This window comes from Lissotriton vulgaris, chromosome 3_1, assembly GCF_964263255.1.
Source record: "Lissotriton vulgaris chromosome 3_1, aLisVul1.2, whole genome shotgun sequence".
NCBI classification, from domain to species: domain Eukaryota; kingdom Metazoa; phylum Chordata; class Amphibia; order Caudata; family Salamandridae; genus Lissotriton; species Lissotriton vulgaris.
The window spans coordinates 203,708,638-203,730,830 of NC_141689.1; positions in this window are offsets into that span (position 1 = coordinate 203,708,638).

Below are 22,193 nucleotides of genomic sequence, written 5' to 3' on the forward strand. Positions count from 1 at the left end.
TATATATATATATATATGAGATTCAGTGTAAACAAAAGACTTACACTCACGGGGGTCAAATCCAGCCAGATTTTATTGCACACAAGTTCAAAGATAAATACAAATACACACATACATACATATATATATATATATATATATATATACATATATATATATATATATATATATATATATATATATATATATATATATATATATATATATATATATATATATATTCACAGAAAAAACCATAGGTTATAGTGGATATATAGTTAGGAATTTGCATTTACAAAACCTTGAAAATTCAATGAAAAAACCATTGGTTTTAGGCCATATATAGTTAGGGATTTGCATTTACAAAACCTTATTTTACTCGCATAAAACCATTGAAATTCCATATATAGTGCTAACTATATATCGCGCACCCGCAATCCACTGCTGATGATGTCACATATTACATCATTCATGACATGGTTAGTGACATCACTGATGACATCACTGATGACATCTCAAATGACATCACTGATGACATCACTGAAAACATATCATTTGACATGACTGATAACATCACTGATGATATCATTCATGTGATAATAAGATGAACCTCTTCAGACTCTAATATAACCTTAGATACAATCAGTGTAAACAGACACTCACAGACTGTCACTCATCCATGGAGTTACTCACACACCTAGTCAGTCATGCAAAGAATCAATCACACCTCCATTTCCTCAAATATACAGTTATACAAACTTTACTTATTCAAACATATACTAACACACATTTACTCTCTTATACAATCCCTGATACAAGTTCACAATGATCCATACAGCCACTCACACATTCACTGGCTCTTATGCACAGTTATTTATATATGTCAACTCTCACATGTACTGTGTTTTACATATGTACTTACTTTGACATGTAGCACTGAGATATCCATTCACTCACCAATACACTCATGCACACAGTCAACCGCCCATACAGCTGTTTCCACATGCACTTTTGAAACCATACATCTAGTGAATCAACTGCTCACACATCTATGCACAGAGTCACACACCTCCCAGCTACCCACACACACACTCAGTATCCCATACAAATACTTGGGCAACCAATCAATAACCCATATAGTTACTCATATAGCTACTTATCAACACATGGAACAGTTTACAGAACAACAGACATAATGATGCACAAATTAAGACAGTTTAGTCATTAACCCATGCACTCAGTGAGACACATTTAATCACTCACTCATACAGTCAGTCATGCACCTACTAAATCCTTCATCCAGACACTTATATATCCACTCATTCTTCAATATGTAAGAGATATTTTAACTTTACAGAAACATACAGTCACTGGATGATGTCATCAGTGATGTTCATTGAATATATATATATATATATTCACAGAAAAAACCATAGGTTATAGTGGATATATAGTTAGGAATTTGCATTTACAAAACCTTGAAAATTCAATGAAAAAACCATAGGTTATAGGCCATATATAGTTAGGAATTAGCATTTACAAAACCTTATTTTACTCGCATAAAACCATTGAAATTCCATATATAGTTAGCTAACTATAAGCGCTAACTATATATCGCGCACCCGCAATCCACTGCTGATGATGTCACATATTACATCATTCATGACATGGTCAGTGACATCACTGATGACATCACTGATCACAACATCCAGTGATTGTATGTGTCTGTAAAGTTTAAATATGTTTCACATATTGAAGAATGAGTGGATGTATAAGTGTCTGGATGAAGAATTTAGTAGGTGCATGACTGACTGTATGAGTGAGTGATTAAATGTGTCTCACTGAGTACATGGGTTAGTGACTAAACTGTCTTAATTCGTGCATCAGTATGTTTGTTGTTGTGTAAGCTGCTGCATGTGTTGATCAGTACCTATAAGAGTGGCCATATGGGTTATTGATTGGTTGCCCAAATATTTGAATGGGAGGCTGAGTGTGTGTGTGGGTGGCTGGGAGGTGCGTGACTCTGTGCATAGATGTGTAAGCAGTTGATTCACTAGGAGTATGAGTTCAAGAGTGCATGTGGAAACAGCTATATGGGCGGTTGACTGTGCATGGGTGTGTTGGTGAGTGAATGGATTTCTCATTGCTACATGTGCAAGTAAGTACGTATGTAAAACACAATACATGTGAGAGTTGAGATATATAAATAACTGAACATAAGAGCCAGTGAATGTGTGAGTGGCTGTATCGATCACTGTGAGCTTGTATCAGGGATTATATAAGAGAGTAAATATGTGTTATTATATGTTTGAATAAGTAAGATGTGTATAACTGTATAGTTGAGGAAATGGAGGTGTGATTGATTCTTTGCATGACTGACTAGGTGTGTGAGTAACTCCATGGATGAGTGACAGTCTGTGAGTGTCTGTTTATACTGAGTGTATGTAAGGTTATATTAGAGTCTGAAGAGGTTCATTGTATTATCACATGAGTGATGTGATCAGTGATGACAAATGAGATGTCATCAGTGATGTCATTTGAGTTGTCATCAGTGATGTCATCAGTGATGTCATTTGAGATGTCATCATTGATATCATTTGAGTTGTCATCAGTGATGTCATTTGAGATGTCATCAGTGATGTCATCAGTGATGTCACTGACCATGTCATGAATGATGTAATATGTGACATCATCAGCAGTGGATTGCGGGTGCGCGATATATAGTTAGCGCTTATAGTTAGCTAACTATATATGGAATTTCAATGGTTTTATGCGAGTAAAATAAGGTTTTGTAAATGCTAATTCCTAACTATATATGGCCTATAACCTATGGTTTTTTCATTGAATTTTCAAGGTTTTGTAAATGCAAATTCCTAACTATATATCCACTATAACCTATGGTTTTTTCTGTGAATTTCATTGGTTTTTTAATAGCAAATATGAAAAGCTTTAAAATGTCAAGTACGTGATAGATAAAAACATTTTCGTATTTATGCACGCTGATGTGCTTTGAACGCTGCCCCCCCCCCTCCCCTCTTTTGCCTTAGTAGTACTCTCTCTTTGCAGATACTGAAGGGTAGTTAACGCAGGCCTTTACCCCCGTTGTAATCCGTCGTGCCTCCTTGTCTCTCCATTTGATTGATTGTTGTCCAAGCATTTACTGTTTTAGAATTGGTTCTCTTTGGATCATTCTCTATTTACAAACAAGCACAAAGTCGCAATACTCTGTTTAGTCTTTGCAGATAGTGAAAAATCGTGTAAAAAAATAAAAGTAATCGAGCAAAATCAGTAGGCCACTAATTGGATCTCTTTTTGACCTCGCTAAAATAGAAATATTAGGAACAACCCTTCTTGAGAAATACGAAAATAGTGAGATGAACTGAGCTCCACACCATGAGGGCTGCAAGACAGCTCGGCTCCATCACCCATCCCGCACAAAATAACGACAAACCCTATGCAAATATTAAAAATATAGACAACACACCAGCAAAGAAACAGGGTAAAACATTTTATTAAAAAACTATTTACATAACGTTGGTTTATAAGATGATGTCAGTAGTGGACCGATGTGTGAATAGATCGAAAACAGCACAAGGCTCCAAGATCCGGATAGCAAGCTCCTGGATGTTGGGTGCCATAGTTTAGAGTTCTGAATTTCAGCCTTTTTCAATGCCTGTGCTTTGTTGAATCAAAATGGCGGCTTGACACAAAGCTGACTCAAGCGTTGTTACTGATGCTATGCAGACCAAAACTGGTTTTCAGTTTGTACATTTTTCTAGATTTTTCAATCCAAGTTTGGTTGATTTTGTAGAACGATGGCTTCAGATTTTCAACATACGGTGTGGTGGCGCTGACTGGGAGGGGACGCTTCGTTCCTGCCCCCTTCCCAAGTAAGATTTTCATACGTGAAAGTACGTTAATGGTTTTGGTCCCTGAGATGCTTCGATGTCACTACCATTCTCAAATAGCATAAGTTCTGGATGTTGGGTGCCATAGTTAAGAGTTCTGAGCAGCGCTTGTAACACTGTCTGAAGCTTATTTCCACCTACTGCAGCTTCACTATTCTCAAAGTAAGTGAGTGTCGTTTGTCGACCTGACTGCATTAGAAAACAATGTGATATGTTACCTTCCTAAACAGCTTGACGGAGGCCCCTGAGGGGCGGTGTGATGGCCATGGACTCGGAGAAGACGCTTGGCTCCGACACCCTCCCCAAGTCTTATAGCACTGGTGTAGCCTGAGATCGCCCCCGACATAGGCGGCCGGCTCCCGGGGTCCGGCGGAACTTTTTGCCTTTTGATGACTCTTCAATTCTGGACCTTGTCCCACAATCCGTTTGACCTGAAGACAAGCTGTAGTGGGGCGCCCCTTTATCGTTTTAGTTGCCATTCCGCCCGCTTTTGCTACACTGTGCCTCTTCCGCCATTCAGCTGTTTTCCGCCCGCTCTTGCGACTACAGCGTCTCGCTCACCATGTAGTTGAGATGCGCCCGCTCTTGCGGTGCAGCGATAGGCGGCTGCCACAGGACTCTCAAAATGGCGGCCGGCTCTTCGGTTTTGGGCCTGGTCCACTAAAATGGCCCTGGGACACCTTGGAACTCGGACGCTTGTCTGCTGGGCTTGGGTCCCATTCTCGAAAAGCGTCCCCTCAGCCGTGAAGATTCTACAAAAGTCTTGGGGGCCTCCGACTCCCGCAGGCTTCTGGTGGGGAGCGGCTGCCATGATTGCTCGTGGAATGGCCACGACGGAGCTACGAGATGGTAGTGCTCTCATGCTGACGCCAGCTTTAGTCTGAAACATCCAATAACACTGTAGACTACCAATTCGATCAGTTCCGGTAGCGCCCCAACATGACCCGGAAGAGAAGAACTTGCCCTCCCCTCTTTGACTGATGGTTCTTGTTGCCTGTCCCCTCTGTTGTCATTTAACAGAACTTTTTGGACTGCTGAAAGGGGTTGTGTTCCGAACGCTGGTTGGTGGAGACATTTTGACTATATTCTTGACCTACGTTGTCGCGTAATGCGTTTTATGACACGCCGCGTTAGCGCACCCGGAAGTGATCCGAGGCGCGGCGCGCAGCGCGTAACGTAAGCATAACAGGTCATGTGACTTGTTAATAAAACTTTTCATTGGTTCATTTTACTTTTGTTAATTTAATGATGAAAAGCTTGGTCATATGACCTAAAAATTACGCTTTTTATTATTTTCGAACAATATTTTTTTTTCAAACATATGTTATAATATTCCAGGCTAATGTACTTTCCCGGAAAATTTACAACTGTCTTGCAAGTAAAATATATTCCTTTTTCGAGAAAAAGGGCGTTTCTTCCTTCCATGACGGAGCCGTTTAGTAAAAGAGATTCGGCCTGCTGTCTTAGTCGCCGATACGCCTGATTATCAGATTCTTATCGATCACTTTATGTTGCAGACATGAAAAACACAACTGCCCTTGACCATTTATCTTTACTGCGTTCCTACATATTATACCTTTTATCCGTCATGTAATTGGACTGCTTTATTTCACTTGCCTTTTACTGATTCGAAAACAGTCACTAAAAGTAAAAACTTTACAAATGAAAATACTACTACCGTGTTTTGTTTTAAAAACCTTTATTGTGAAAATGTCAGTATACAAATACGGGCCTATAACCACGTGGGCCGGCCACGGAGCAAATTGAAATCGTATATGATGAGGAGACATTTACACTGTAGAAGAACGTAACGAGCGGGCCATTAGGTGACAAGAACAAAGGTGTCTAACAGTTGCGGAATCGGTGGACGTACATTTTGTAATTAAAATACGACAGGGCCACTTACAATAACATTTTCTAGATATACATTTGCGGGCAAAGAGTTACGAGTCCCATTTATACCGGCGCCATTTTGGGCGAGGCCGGGCAGGTCCAAGATATAGTCAAAATGTCTCCACCAACCATCGGCCAGACCAGAACCCCTTTCGGCCCTTTATGCTACAAGATGGTGTCTTCCATTCAGAAAATATTGGTGGCAGCATTTTGAAAGGAAACAGAAACAGCCGTTCTCCTAGTGAGTTTCACATTGTTACATTTAGGAAGAATGTTGAAGAGTAGTATGTGGAAAATCTGAAGCCATTTTTCTACAAACTCTCAATCAGACTTGGATGGAAAAAAAAAACCTGAAGAATGTACAAACTGAAAACCAATTTTTGTCTGTATAGCACCAACAGTAACGCTTGAGTCAGCTTTGTGTCAAGCCGCCATTTTCATTCAATCAATAGCGTCCCCCTGCACACATTCAGGGACCTGGTCGTGTCTTCAGATGAAACGCATTGTAGGAAAAGAAGCAGAAAGGAAAAGGAAAAAGTTCCGCCGGACCTAGTGAAGCTGCAGCAGGTGCAAATAAGCTTCAGACAGTCTTACAAGCACTGCTCAGAACTCTCAACTGAGGCACTCAACATCCAGGACTTGCCATTCGGATCTTGGCGCCTTGTATTTTTGTTTTGTTTTTGATGGAGGGGAAACAACAAAAAACAGACATTGAAAAAGGCTCAACAGTGCAGGGCGCCTTGTGCTGGTTCCGACCTATTCACACATCGGTCCGCTACTGACATCACCTCATAAACCAACGGGGCACCCCACGCCGACTTTCGCCGCAGCATTGTAGGATGGCCACACCAGTGCGGCAATTTGCTGGACACCACCTCGGTGCCATCCAGATCTCGGCGCGTTCATTCAATCAATAGCGTCCCCCTGCACACATTCAGGGACCTGGTCGTGTCTTCAGATGAAACGCATTGTAGGAAAAGAAGCAGAAAGGAAAAGGCAAAAAGTTCCGCCGGACCTAGTGAAGCTGCAGCAGGTGCAAATAAGCTTCAGACAGTCCTACAAGCACTGCTCAGAAATCTCAACTGAGGCACTCAACATCCAGGACTTGCCATTCGGATCTTGGCGCCTTGTGCTGCTTCCGACCTATTCACACATCAGTCCACTACTGACATCACCTCATAAGCCAACGGGGCACCCCACGCCGACTTTCGGCGCAGCATTGTAGGATGGCCACACCAGTGCAGCCACACTTGCTGGACACCACCTCGGTGCCATCCGGATCTCAGCGCGTTCGAGTCACTGTGCCGGAAGAGTGACCGGAACTCAGCTGAACACGCCGTCTTTCGGCGCAGCATTGTAGGATGGCCACACCAGTACGGCAATTTGCTGGACACCACCTCGGCGCCATCCGGATCTCGGCGCGTTCGAGTCACTGTACCGCAACAGTGACCGCAATTCAGCTGGACACGCCGTCTTTCGGCGCAGCATTGTAGGATGGCCACACCAGTGCGGCAATTTGCTGGACACCACCTCGGTGCCATCCGGATCTCGGCGCGTTGTGCTGCCTTCGGCCTATTCGCACATCGGTCCGCTACTGACGCCGCCTCACGTGCCAACGGATTTTCTACGCTTTTTGTAGCCCTATGTCGCATAACAGGTCATGTGACTTGTTTATAAAACTTTTCATTGGTTCATTTTACTTTTGGTTTCCTAAAGATGGAAGGCTTGGTCATATGACCTAAAAATAACACTTTTCATTGGTTTAGAACATTTTTTTTTCCCAAACGATGAAAGCCCCACCTTGTTTCTGGATCATTCACACTGAAGCTGGCGTCAGCATGAGAGCACCACCATCTCGTGGCTCAGTCGTGGTCATTCCGCGAGCAATCATGGCAGCCGCTCCCCACCGGAAGCCTGCGGGAGTCGGGGGCCCCCAAGACTTTTATACAATCTTCACGGCTGAGGGGACGCTTTTCGAGAATGGAGCCCAAGCCCTAGCAGGCAAGCGTCCGAGTTCCAAAGTGTCCCAGGGCCATTTCAGTGGACCAGGCCCAAAACCGAGGAGCCGTCCGCCATTTTAAGAGCCATGTGGCAGCCGCCTATCGCTGCACTGCAAGAGTGGGAGCAACTCAACAACATGGTGAGCGAGACGCTGTGGCCGCAAGAGCGAGCGCAACTCAGCTAGATGGCCGCCACCTGGGGAGGCCCGTTCACGCCGGCTCCCCCACGCCCCCCCCCCGGGCCGCCGCACGCCAATTTTCGGAGCAGCATTGTAGGATACCAAAACCAGTGCGGCAGTTTACTGGACATCACCTGGGTGCCTGTCGTACATGTTGTGTCAGCCATGTGACACTGGACACAGACCGCTACTGACGAGGCCTCCCCCCGCACCACCCGGGACGCCCCACGCTGTTTTTCTGTGCTGCATTGTAGGATCCCTAAACCAGTGCGGCACCCAGGCGACATCACCTGGGTGCCGTCCAGAACTCTGCACGTTGTGCTGCCTTGGGACTATTCGCACAACAGACCGCTACTGACGAGGCCTCCCCCCGCCCCACCCGGGACGCCCCACGCCAATTTTCGGAGCAGCATTGTAGGATCCCTAAACCAGTGCGGCACCCAGGCGACATCACCTGGGTGCCGTCCAGAACTCTGCACGTTGTGCTGCCTTGGGACTATTCGCACAAAAGACAGCTTCTAACCATTGTTGCTTTTTGTGTTGAGAAATGTTTAAATGTTTTTAGTTTTTGTTCCGTTTGTTAAAGTTAGTAGTTAATAAAGTTTTATAACCTTACTTTGTTGGAGTGTTATCTATTTTTTTAAAAACGGGTGAATGGGGCCTTGAATCGGGTTATTGTCATGTGTGGGCTTTGGAAGTGTGCTGCTGCAGGATCGGACATTTCAAACTCAAATGCACGTTCTTTTTCTTACCTTTCCGAAGCATGGAGCGCAATAGCAGGCAGAGAAAGGGTGATGCACGTGTTGAACACTACCTGACCTGGCAAGTTGCTGGCAGTGCCCCCCCGCCCGCTCCTGAAAGAGGGCACACACACACCGCCGCCCCGAGTACTTCACAAATCTTTTAAAGACCATGCGCTTGTTCATGAGGCTTAAATGGTTTATCACCTCTTCTAGAACCCCTGCATCGACCCTCTTACGTTTCATGGAAAAATTACCATGTAACACAATACCAAGCCCTGTCAGCTGAAACCCCCAAGGAATCGTGGGGCATATTATCAAGGGGGTTTATCTCCGCTTTTTTGGCTTTAAAAACCATGAAAGCGGAGATAAAATTATTTCCCTATTATCAAGCTGTCGCTAACACCAGTTAGTGACAGCTAAAAGGAGATAGCGACCATCTTGGGCCCCGCTTTGCATGTCAGTGATACTTATCACTAATGACATGCAAAGTGGCGTGCCAAGATGTTAGCGACTGGAAACAGTCCCTAACATCGCTACCTTCTATTACCAACTTTTGGAGATATTCGCGCTAAGCGCGAATATCTCCAAAATCTAACACCTGCCCTGAGCAGTTCTTAGCCATGTTTTCAATGGGAGGTGGATAACATGGCTAAGAGCATTAGGTCGATAATACATGAATATCTCTGACTTTTCTGCGATAATAGCAAGGTTTATCTGCGATAAAAATCGCCGATGTGCGGCGATAATTTTTGTCTCTAAACAAGTTAGAGACAAAAATTATCGCTAGTTGTTCGTAATATGCCCCCGGGTTTTTGCTTGCAGAAATCGGGAGGCGGGAGACTAGCACTGAAATCAGTACTCACACGCCTGAATCAGGAGGATTGGCATGTCTGAATTCTCTACAGCTGGGGCCATAAACTACATCCGCAGGGTTAGGTGATAGCCTGGAACCAGCCTGGCATCTAAAATGGCTGCCGTGCACGACAAAATTGTGGCATTCGAAAAAAGGCAAGATGGCGCAGCCGCTGGAAGAGATATATCAACATATATCAGCCTCCTCAGCCACCCTCAGGAAACATAGGGGATTAGGATATGTCTCCCGCACCCCCTTATACCTAGTACTTTAATTAACGAAGCACAAAATGGCGAATTCCCGTTTCGCTACCAGTTTGCGGCCCAGTTCGCGGCCCGTGAAGCGCTTCTACCGTGAAAAATCATTTTTTTTTTATTTTCCCCACGGAACCCTTTAATAACCCCAACAACATTCCTAGGGGGTCAAGAGGGGGATACCTTGCCCCCTTTCATTAAATTCCCCCTTAGTTTTTCACCTTTTCTTCTCTCTCGATCCTACCGAGAGACAAGATGGCGGCCGCTCCGGACTGTCACGCAGCAAAAAAAAAAAAAAAGCTCACGCACAGCCGCTGGAAGAGATGTATCAACATATATCAGCCTCCTCACCCACCCTCAGGAAACATAGGGGATTAGGATACGTCTCCCGCACCCACTTATAACTAGTAATTTAATTTACGAAGCACAAAATGGCGAATTCCCGTTTCGCTACCAGTTCGCGGCCGCGCTTCTACCGTGAAAAATCATTTTTTTTTTATTAGGATTGGCATGTCTGAATTCTCTACAGCTGGGGCCATAAACTACATCCGCAGGGTTAGGTGATAGCCTGGAACCAGCCTGGCATCTAAAATGGCTGCCGTGCACGACAAAATTGTGGCATTCGAAAAAAGGCAAGATGGCGCAGCCGCTGGAAGAGATATATCAACATATATCAGCCTCCTCAGCCACCCTCAGGAAACATAGGGGATTAGGATATGTCTCCCGCACCCCCTTATACCTAGTACTTTAATTAACGAAGCACAAAATGGCGAATTCCCGTTTCGCTACCAGTTTGCGGCCCAGTTCGCGGCCCGTGAAGCGCTTCTACCGTGAAAAATCATTTTTTTTTTATTTTCCCCACGGAACCCTTTAATAACCCCAACAACATTCCTAGGGGGTCAAGAGGGGGATACCTTGCCCCCTTTCATTAAATTCCCCCTTAGTTTTTCACCTTTTCTTCTCTCTCGATCCTACCGAGAGACAAGATGGCGGCCGCTCCGGACTGTCACGCAGCAAAAAAAAAAAAAAAGCTCACGCACAGCCGCTGGAAGAGATGTATCAACATATATCAGCCTCCTCACCCACCCTCAGGAAACATAGGGGATTAGGATACGTCTCCCGCACCCACTTATAACTAGTAATTTAATTTACGAAGCACAAAATGGCGAATTCCCGTTTCGCTACCAGTTCGCGGCCGCGCTTCTACCGTGAAAAATCATTTTTTTTTTATTAGGATTGGCATGTCTGAATTCTCTACAGCTGGGGCCATAAACTACATCCGCAGGGTTAGGTGATAGCCTGGAACCAGCCTGGCATCTAAAATGGCTGCCGTGCACGACAAAATTGTGGCATTCGAAAAAAGGCAAGATGGCGCAGCCGCTGGAAGAGATATATCAACATATATCAGCCTCCTCAGCCACCCTCAGGAAACATAGGGGATTAGGATATGTCTCCCGCACCCCCTTATACCTAGTACTTTAATTAACGAAGCACAAAATGGCGAATTCCCGTTTCGCTACCAGTTTGCGGCCCAGTTCGCGGCCCGTGAAGCGCTTCTACCGTGAAAAATCATTTTTTTTTTATTTTCCCCACGGAACCCTTTAATAACCCCAACAACATTCCTAGGGGGTCAAGAGGGGGATACCTTGCCCCCTTTCATTAAATTCCCCCTTAGTTTTTCACCTTTTCTTCTCTCTCGATCCTACCGAGAGACAAGATGGCGGCCGCTCCGGACTGTCACGCAGCAAAAAAAAAAAAAAAGCTCACGCACAGCCGCTGGAAGAGATGTATCAACATATATCAGCCTCCTCACCCACCCTCAGGAAACATAGGGGATTAGGATACGTCTCCCGCACCCACTTATAACTAGTAATTTAATTTACGAAGCACAAAATGGCGAATTCCCGTTTCGCTACCAGTTCGCGGCCGCGCTTCTACCGTGAAAAATCATTTTTTTTTTATTTTCCCCACGGGACCCTTTAATAACCCCAACAACATTCCTAGGGGGTCAAGAGGGGGATACCTTGCCCCCTTTCATTAAATTCCCCCTTCGTTTTCCACCTCTTCTTCTCTCTCGATCCTACCGAGAGACAAGATGGCGTCCGCTCCGGACTGTTTAGAATGTTGACAGACACCGGAGAGCCAATCAGCTTTCTGCGCGCAAAGTTCCGATAAGCGAAAAGTAAGCGGACCGGATCGCTGCCCAGAGCGCTGTTACAGATATATATCTTGGTTTGAACGTTAATTTCTCAAAAACTACTGGAGCACATATATTGAGACCTAGCAAAGGCACATCGGGCTAACAGTCCCTACAATTTTGCCAAGTTTCGTGCAAATCCATTCAGCCGTTCGAGCTAAAAGTGAGTCCAACCGCCCTATGGAAAACTCGATGCAAAAAACGCGTTTTGGGACCCCCCTTTTTTCTCAGCCCCCCCTTGACGAAACCCCACCAAATTTTCAGGGGCTGCTCAGAAACAAAATGTGCCATTTTCCTGAAAATTTCAGCCGATTCCGTCCACAAACGCCAAAGTTATTAGACATAGAATTTTCAAAAGTCCCATAGGGAAAAAATTCTAACTATATATACCTACTGGCGATAGCCAGTAGGTAATATATATATATATATATATATATATATATATATATATATTCACTGAAAAAACCATAGGTTATAGACCATATATAGTTAGGAATTCGCATTTACAAAACCTTATTTTACTCACACAAAACCATTGAAATTCCATATATAGTTAGTTGCACTAACTATATATCGCGCACCCGCAATCCACTGCTGATGATGTCACATATTACATCATTCATGACATGGTCAGTGACATCACCGATGACATCACTGATGACATCTCAAATGACATCACTGATGACATCTCAAATGACATCACTGATGACATCACTGATGACATCTCATTTGACATTACTGATCACATCACTGATGATATCATTCATGTGATAATACGATGAACCTCTTCAGACTCTAATATAACCTTAGATACAATCAGTGTAAACAGACACTCACAGACTGTCACTCATCCATGGAGTTACTCACACACCTAGTCAGTCATGCAAAGAATCAATCACACCTCCATTTCCTCAACTATACAGTTATACAAACTTTACTTATTCAAACATATACTAACACATATTTACTCTCTTATACAATCCCTGATACAAGTTCATAATGATCCATACAGCCACTCACACATTCACTGGCTCTTATGCACAGTTATTTATATATGTCAACTCTCACATGTACTGTGTTTTACATATGTACTTACTTTGACATGTAGCACTGAGATATCCATTCACTCACCAATACACTCATGCACACAGTCAACCGCCCATACAGCTGTTTCCACATGCACTTTTGAAACCATACATCTAGTGAATCAACTGCTCACACATCTATGCACAGAGTCATACACCTCCCAGCCACCAACACACACATGCAGTCTCCCATACAAATACTTGGGCAACCAATCAATAACCCATATAGTTACTCATATAGCTACTTATCAACACATGCAACAGTTTACAGAACAACAGACATAATGATGCACAAATTAAGACAGTTTAGTCACTAACCCATGCACTCAGTGAGACACATTTAATCACTCACTCATACAGTCAGTCATGCACCTACTAAATCCTTCATCCAGACACTTATACATCCACTCATTCTTCAATATGTAAGACATATTTTAACTTTACAGAAACATACAGTCACTGGATGTTGTCATCAGTGATGTCATCAGTGATGTCATTTGAGATGTCATCAGTGATGTCATCAGTGATGTCACTGACCATGTCATGAATGATGTAATATGTGACATCATCAGCAGTGGATTGCGGGTGCGCGATATATAGTTAGTGCAACTAACTATATATGGAATTTCAATGGTTTTGTGTGAGTAAAATAAGGTTTTGTAAATGCGAATTCCTAACTATATATGGTCTATAACCTATGGTTTTTTCAGTGAATTTTCAAGGTTTTGTAAATGCTAATTCCTAACTATATATGGTCTATAACCTATGGTTTTTCCAGTGAATTTTCAAAGTTTTGTAAATGCTAATTCCTAACTATATATGGTCTATAACCTATGGTTTTTTCAGTGAATATATATATATACATACATATATAAACATATATCATCTGTATATCTATATAAATACAAACATAAATGCATGCATACATATACTTATATGCATACAGATGCATGTTATTTACATGAAAGTTGAAAAAACACTAATAAAAGCAAAGCTAAAAAGCCACCTCATTACAAACAGAATGGCTTTAACTTAAACGAGGGCGAGATCTATTGCATTTTCATTGCTTGTTTACTTTGGTTCCATCAAGAAGGCATTCAGATATGTCACACATTTGCCATAAATTCTGAATGTTAGCACTCTAGTTGCACATTAGATCACTGTAGTAAAGCTACTGCTCACCAGGGACGTCTGCTGCTGGTATTCAAAGTGCATGTTTCAGTCTGCATGTCAGAATTTTTTTAATGAAATAGAAGAGGATTTGAGAAGTCACTCAAAATGATCCCTAATTTTTCTTTCTGAAGCACTAATCATACTTTCTATGGCAAAATTAACCCCCTCATGTTGTTCCTTTTTAAATTGAGTGTTTTCAGACTTACCACTTCATTCCAATCAAGATGGCTTCTGGTGTGCCATACTTTTGTCATAAGTAAGACTGTTAGCGCTCTAGTTGCTCTTTAGAACACTCTGGGACATTCTGTCATTGGGCTATACTTGGGGTACATCTGGGTGATATTTGGGCTACATTTAGGCTCTTTTGTCTCTGGTGGCCATCTTGGGAGACTGTATGTCAGAATTTTTTAATGAAATTGAAGAGGGTTTGAGAAGTCACTCAAAATGTGCCCTAATTTTTCTTTCTGCAGCACTAATCATAATTCATATGGCAAAATATACCCCCTCATTTTGTTCCTTTTTAAATTAAATGTTTTAAGAGTTACCACTTTATTCCAATCAAGATGGCTTCAGGTGTGCCATACCTTTGTAATAAGTAGGACTGTTAGCGCTCTAGTTGTTCTTTAGAACACTCTGGGACATTCTGTCATTGGGCTATACTTGGGCTACATCTGGGTGATATTTGGGCTACATTTGGGCTCCTTTGTCTCTGGTGGCCATTTTGGGAGACTGCATGTCAGAATTTTTTAATGAAATAGAAGAGGATTTGAAAAGTCACTCAAAATGTGCCCTCATTTTTCTTTCTGCAGCACTAATAATACCTTCTATTGCATAATATACCCCCTCATTTTGTTCCTTTTTAAATTAAATGTTTTAAGAGTTACCACTTTATTCCCATCACGATGGCTCCAGGTGTGCTATACCTTTGTAATACGTAGGACTGTTAGCGCTCTAGTTGTTCTTTAGAACACTTTAGGAGGCTGCAGTAGAGCACAAAGGAATCAACTGACAGTCTCTGTCCTTGTTGGATGTACATGTTTTACTGAGAATGTCAGACTTCATTTTCACATGACTGAGAAAGATAATGTGAATTTACAGAAAATATGCTTTCAGTTTAGCTTATAGATCCCCTTCCAAACCACTGTGGGAAAATCATGAGATATTAGTTTTCTTTCAAACAATATTCATGATATCACAGCAGAAGGTTTTTTCAAATGGTAAAATCACCTTAGAACCCACCACAATTCCTAAAACGAGTATGGTACCATCAACAAATGATTTATAATGTAACTAAAGTCCTAAAACCCTCTATTAACTACAATGCTTTTTAATGAGGTGCTATCATGTATATTGGTCCCAAGATGGCTGCCAACACTTCTTGGATGAAGTGCTGACAGCCAATCAGATCAGATGTGTGGTTAGGCTCCGCCCAGATATATATCTTTTTTTGAACCTAAATTACTCAAAATCCACTGGAGCACATATACTGAGACCTAGCAAAGGCACATCGGGCTAACAGTCCCTACAATTTTGCCAAGTTTCGTGAAAATCCATTCAGCCATTCGAGCTAAAAGTGAGGCCAACCGCCCTATGGAAATTAACATGGGAAAAACGCGTTTTGGGACCCCCCTTTTTTCTCGGCCCCCCCTTGATGAACCCCCCCCAAATTGTCAGGGGCTGCTCCGAAACAAAATGTTCCATTTTCCTGAAAATTTCAGCCAATTCCGTCCACAAACGCCAAAGTTATTAGACATAGAATTTTCAAAAATCCCATAGAGAAAAAATCCTAACTATATATACCTCCGACCGCCAGTAGGTAATATATATATATATATATATATATATATATATATATATATATATATATATATATTCCCTCTGGAACTCCCTACCTACTAACCTACGTCTAGAAAATCACTATCTCAATTTTCGCAATGGCGTAAAAGCATGGCTGTTTAACCAAGAGTATCTTTTCCCTCTACTTGTTTCTCTTGTGTTACGCATTCACTGGTGCTGGGAAACCTTCAGGAAGCTGCTCGCCATAACATATATATATATTACCAACTGGCGGTCGCCAGAAGGTAGTTATAGTTAGGACCTATTTTCCATAGGAAATCCACAACATTCTATTTGGAATAACTTTGGCGCTGGTAGATGAAAATTCGTGAATTTTCATAAGAAAATGGCCTTCTTGGTTCCGCTCCTTCCCTGAAAGTTTGGGGGTGACTCGTCGAGTGGGGGCAGAGAAAACAGGGGGGTCCCAAAACGTGGTTTCCCCATGCAATTTTCCATCTGGACCTTTAGCCAGGGCTACAGCCCGAACGGCTGAACGGAATTACACCAAATTTGGCAGAGAGTTAGAGTTCGGTTCGCAGATTGTGCTTTTTGTTAAATAGTGTAAATCCGTTCAGTAGTTTCTGAGAAAATTACAAGTAAAATCATAGCGATATCTAGAGACAGAGTTCTACACGCGTACGGAGATCCGTTCAATTACGAGCGCGAGCTCCATGCTGATTGGCTATCAACTGTCTGGCAACACTCGAAACCAGGATGTGTTGGTGGCCATCTTGTGCATCAGTAGAACCGAGTTACAAGAAAACAGTAAAGCAAAGTTGAGAACTAACGAAAGGGGGCAGGGTAGAAACATTTTGACCCTATAGGCTTGCTCAGGGGGTCGTACATGGATGTTTAGGCTATATATATATTCACTGAAAAAACCATAGGTTATAGACCATATATAGTTAGGGATTAGCATTTACAAAACCTTATTTTACTAGCACAAAACCATTGAAATTCGCATATATAGTTAGTTCCACTAACTATATATCGCGCACCCGCAATCCACTGCTAATGATGGTACATATTACATCATTCATGACATGGTCAGTGACATCACTGATGACATCACTGATGACATCTCAAATGACATCACTGATGACATCACTGATGACATCTCATTTGACATTACTGATTAAATCACTGATGATATCATTCATGTGATAATACATTGAACCTCTTCAGACTCTAATATAACCTTACATACACTCAGTGTAAACAGACACTCACAGACTGTCACTCATCCATGGAGTTACTCACACACCTAGTCAGTCATGCAAAGAATCAATCACACCTCCATTTCTTCAACTATACAGTTATACACACCTTACTTATTACAACATATACTAACACATATTTACTCTTTTATAAAATCCTTGATTGAAGTTCACAATGATCCATACAGCCACTCACACATTCACTGGCTCTTATGCACAGTTATTTATATATGTGAACTCTCACATGTACTGTGTTTTACATATGTACTTACTTTGACATGTAGCACTGAGATATCCATTCACTCACCAATACACTCATGCACACAGTCAACCGCCCATACAGCTGTTTCCACATGCACTTTTGAAGTCATACATCTAGTGAATCAACTGCTCACACATCTATGCACAGAGTCATACCCCTCCCAGCCACCCACACACATACTCAGTCTCCCATACAAATACTTGGACAACCAATCAATAACCCATATACTTACTCATATAGCTACTGATTAACACATGCAGCAGTTTGAAGAACAACAGACATAATGATGCACAAATTAAGACAGTTTAGTTACTAACCCATGCACTCAGTGAGACACATTTAATCACTCACTCATACAGTCAGTCATGCACCTACTAAATCCTTCATCCAGACACTTATACATCCACTCATTCTTCAATATGTAAGACATATTTTAACTTTACAGAAACATACAGTCACTGGATGTTGTCATAAGTGAAGTCATCAGTGATGTCATTTGAGATGTCATCAGTGATGTCATCAGTGATGTCACTGACCATGTCATGAATGTTGTAATATGTGACATCATTAGCAGTGGATTGCGGGTGCACGATATATAGTTAGTGGAACTAACTATATATGCGAATTTCAATAGTTTTGTGCGAGTAAAATAAGGTTTTGTAAATGCTAATCCCTAACTATATATGGTCTATAACGTATGTTTTTTTCGGTGAATTTTTAAGGTTTTGTAAATGTTAATTCCTAACTATATATGGTCTATAACCTATGGTTTTTTCAGTGAATTTTTAAAGTTTTGTAAATGCTAATTTCTAACTATATATGGTCTATAACCTATGGTTTTTTCAGTGAATTTCAATCGTTTTTTAATAGCAAATATCAAAAGCTGTAAAATGTATTCTTCTTTTAAAGGAAAAATATATTTTATATGTATTAATTAAAAAAAATGTATGCATCTGCCAAACCCTGACCTCTTAATAGTGCACTGTGGTGGAAATGATTTGGGCACTATGACTGTGGATGATCTTGAAATGATTTTAAAGAACACCTTTCTTCATTTGATGACACTTTTTCCCCAAACTGCCTTGGTATATTCCAATATATGTCAAAGACAGAAATGTAAGTGGTCCAGCCAATTTTTTGCACAATTTGAGAAAGCACAGAAACATGTGAATAAATCTGTTTCTGCTTACATGATAGACTATGGAATGGGTTTAATATACAACAATAACTTGCGTTCCAACATTCAACACATCTACAGAAGAGATGATGTGCACTTCTCCGATGAAGGTAATAGAATATTCGTCCTTTATTTAAAAGTGTGCATTGGAACCTCCTTGTAGATACCTAAATTAGCCACAGAACCCAATAGCTCTTTTCAGAGCTACCCTACCTCTGATCATTCAAAACGTTTATCTTTTTTTATTTTTTTTTCTTCACCAAAGTACACTCCCCGGTTCGCTTACCGGTGCGCGTACCGGGCGCTCCCCCCGCGAAATTTTCAAAATTTTTATTTTTTTATTTTTGCATATAACAGCGTCCTAATCCCCCCTCAGAAAACCTAGAGGGTCACAACGTGTCTACCGTGCCCCTTCTACCCTTTCCGAACATTGTTTGTCCTCCATCTTATGTCTCAATTCTACCGATACACAAAATGGAGGACTCCCGTAACGCTGCCGGTTCCCGTACCGGGGAGCGCACCGGTAAGCGCTCAATAAAAAAAGGTGGGAAAGTAATTTACAGAAAAAACACTACAGACACTTTTATCAAATATAGAATAGGCCCTACTACATAGCAGTCCCTACCATTTACCCAAATTTGAAGGAATTCCATTGAGAAAATTATGCTGTAAGCCTGACTAAATATCCTGAGGTAAATTACCTTACAAAAACACTTATGAAGTGTTAGAATTGACAACCAATCAAAATGCTACTTTCAATATCTTCTATTATTTCATGACATTTGATGGGTTATGTACCTGAATATATATAAAGAAAGAGAGAGAAACACAGCCATTATGACTACTACTTCCTGAAGTACATATCAAGTGCATTTCAACTGAGAACTTAAACTTCTTTTTGAAAGGTAAGATGTTATTTTAAAAACTGAAGTATGTTCTGCACTTTAAGTTAATTAGGAAAACATTTTCTGATAGTTATATACTATCCCTCTGTAATAGTTATAGAATAAGATAGACTTCTCTGTTTTAGTTATGGATGGAGTTAGGCTTGTCTTGTATAATTAAGAATTAACTTAGGCTTTATCACATAATTTTTTTTATATTTCTACTTCCAGTCTGATACCATACACTGCCCAAAGATAAAATCACTGTTTAAAAAACCAAACTACCTGTCTGTACTTAAACCCAACAGTGCCCTATCTGTACTGATATATTTTTTTTAAATTCATTTTACAGCACAAAAATGGAAGGAGAGAACAAAACTAACTTGGAAATTGTTGCAGGAAGCAACACAGATACAGAAATTGACTCTGAATTCTATGATGAATCAGGGGACTTTGAACTTCTGCAATGTATAGAATCATTAGATTTCCTAATTGAAAATGAAAAAAATTCTGACAATGAATTATTAGAAGGTATTGTTATTGTTATTGTTATTGTTAGTGAGTTTTTCTATCGCGCCTAATCACCTGCAGGTCTCTAAGCACCTGGAAAGATGGTAACAGACAATAACTTAGCAGGATGGAAGCTGAGGTCATAGCAGAATATACTGTGCTCATGATTTTACGGAACAGAAATGTTTTTAGGCTCTTCCTGAATCGAAATAGATTCCCTTCCCGACGCAGCACCTCCGGCAGCCTGTTCCATAGCTGAGGAACTTGCACTGAAAAGGCTCTCCCTCCCTTGGTCACTAACCTGTAGCGAGGGCAGACCAGTAATTGGGAGTCTGAAGATCGAAGTGTTCTCATAGGGCAATAAAGTTGCAGACGATCTTTGATGTAGGTTGGGGCTTTGCCATAGATTGCCCTATGGGCCGTGCATAAGTTCTTAAATTCCACTCTTTCTTTAATGGGGAGCCAGTGCAAACTTTGTAGTAGGGGGTGGCTTTAGATCTCCTCGGTAGCCTGAAGATCAACCGGGCAGCGTCATTCATTATGACCTGAAGCCTACTGGTCAGAGTTTTAGGTAAGCCAAGGTAAAGGGCATTACCGTAATCAATTCTGGAGATGATGGTGGCCGCTACTATTGATCGCATCATGGGTTGTGAGAGGACAGGAATTAACTTCCGCAGTTGCGGAATGATGTTTGTGCAACTTCCCACAACCGCAGAGATCTGAGGGGCCATTGACAGATCATCATCCAGCTTGATCCCCAGGCTCTTTACAAACGGGCTTGGTTTTGGAGCAGGGCCTAGCTCTGTGGGCCAGTAGAGATCACACCAAGGTGAGGCAATGGATGGAATCACTAGTACCTCAGTCTTATCAGGGTTAATTTTTAACAGGTTATCCGTCATCCATTGCACTGTGAACCGCAAGATGTTATGGGCTTGAAGTTGTGCGGCCATAGTGTCATCGACACTTAACAGCAGTTGCGTGTCGTCCGCGTAATTAAAGACTTTACAGCCCATGGTGGCCAAAGAAGCAATCAATGGTTGCAGGTAGAGATTAAATAGAAGCTTTTTAATTTTGAAAACGAATCAGAAAAATAAATTTATATTTAATAATTCAAAAATAGTTTGAGACATCATTCATTTTTATATGTATTTTGTAAACTAGTACCAAATTCATTATAATGTAAAGTCAGACTTTAAATATACTGTGCAACTTTTTTGTGTTACATAGTAAGTTTGCTCATAGTTACTTCCTTTCTTCCACTATATTATCTCCAATGTGTATTTAACATCTCTTTATCATCTCCTGCCTCCATGGTGTTTCTGCTTTCCTGACAGACTACGCTATGAATTCCATATACCACAATAACTTCTGAAACAACATGCAAGATATTTACAAAGAAAACTGTGTATTTTTATTTTTAGACTCTGCATTGGTACCTACATGTTGGTACTTAAATAAAAAAAAATAAAAAAAAGAACAATCAATAAACATACAATATTTGAACATTCTTTCATCCTATTTACCCAATTTTACACTTCCCGGACCGCTTCCCGGTGCGCGTACCGAGCGCTCCCCCCGCAAAAAAGAAAATACTTTTTTTTTTTTTACCCCGTGGGGCCCTTTTAAAGCCCCTTCATCAAACCTAGGGGGTCAGGGAGGATGTGCTCTGCCCCCTTATGCTCATTTCCCCCTTTGTTTTTGCCACATCTTGTGTCTCGATCCTACCGAGACACAAGATGGCGGCCGCTCCGGACTGTTTAGAATGTTCACAGTCACCGGGGAGCCAATCCGCTTCTCCTCGCAAAGTTCCGTTACGCGTCAAGTACGCGAACCTGGGCGCTAACCGGGACGCTGTCACAGATATATCTGTTTTTTGAAACGTTAATTTCTCAAAATCCACTGGAGCACATATATTAAGACATAGCAAAGGCATGTCGGGCAAATCATATCTACAATTTTGCCAAGTTTCGTGTAAATCCATTCAGCCGTTCGAGCTAAAAGTGATTCCAACCGCCCTATGGAAAAATGAATAGGAAAAACACG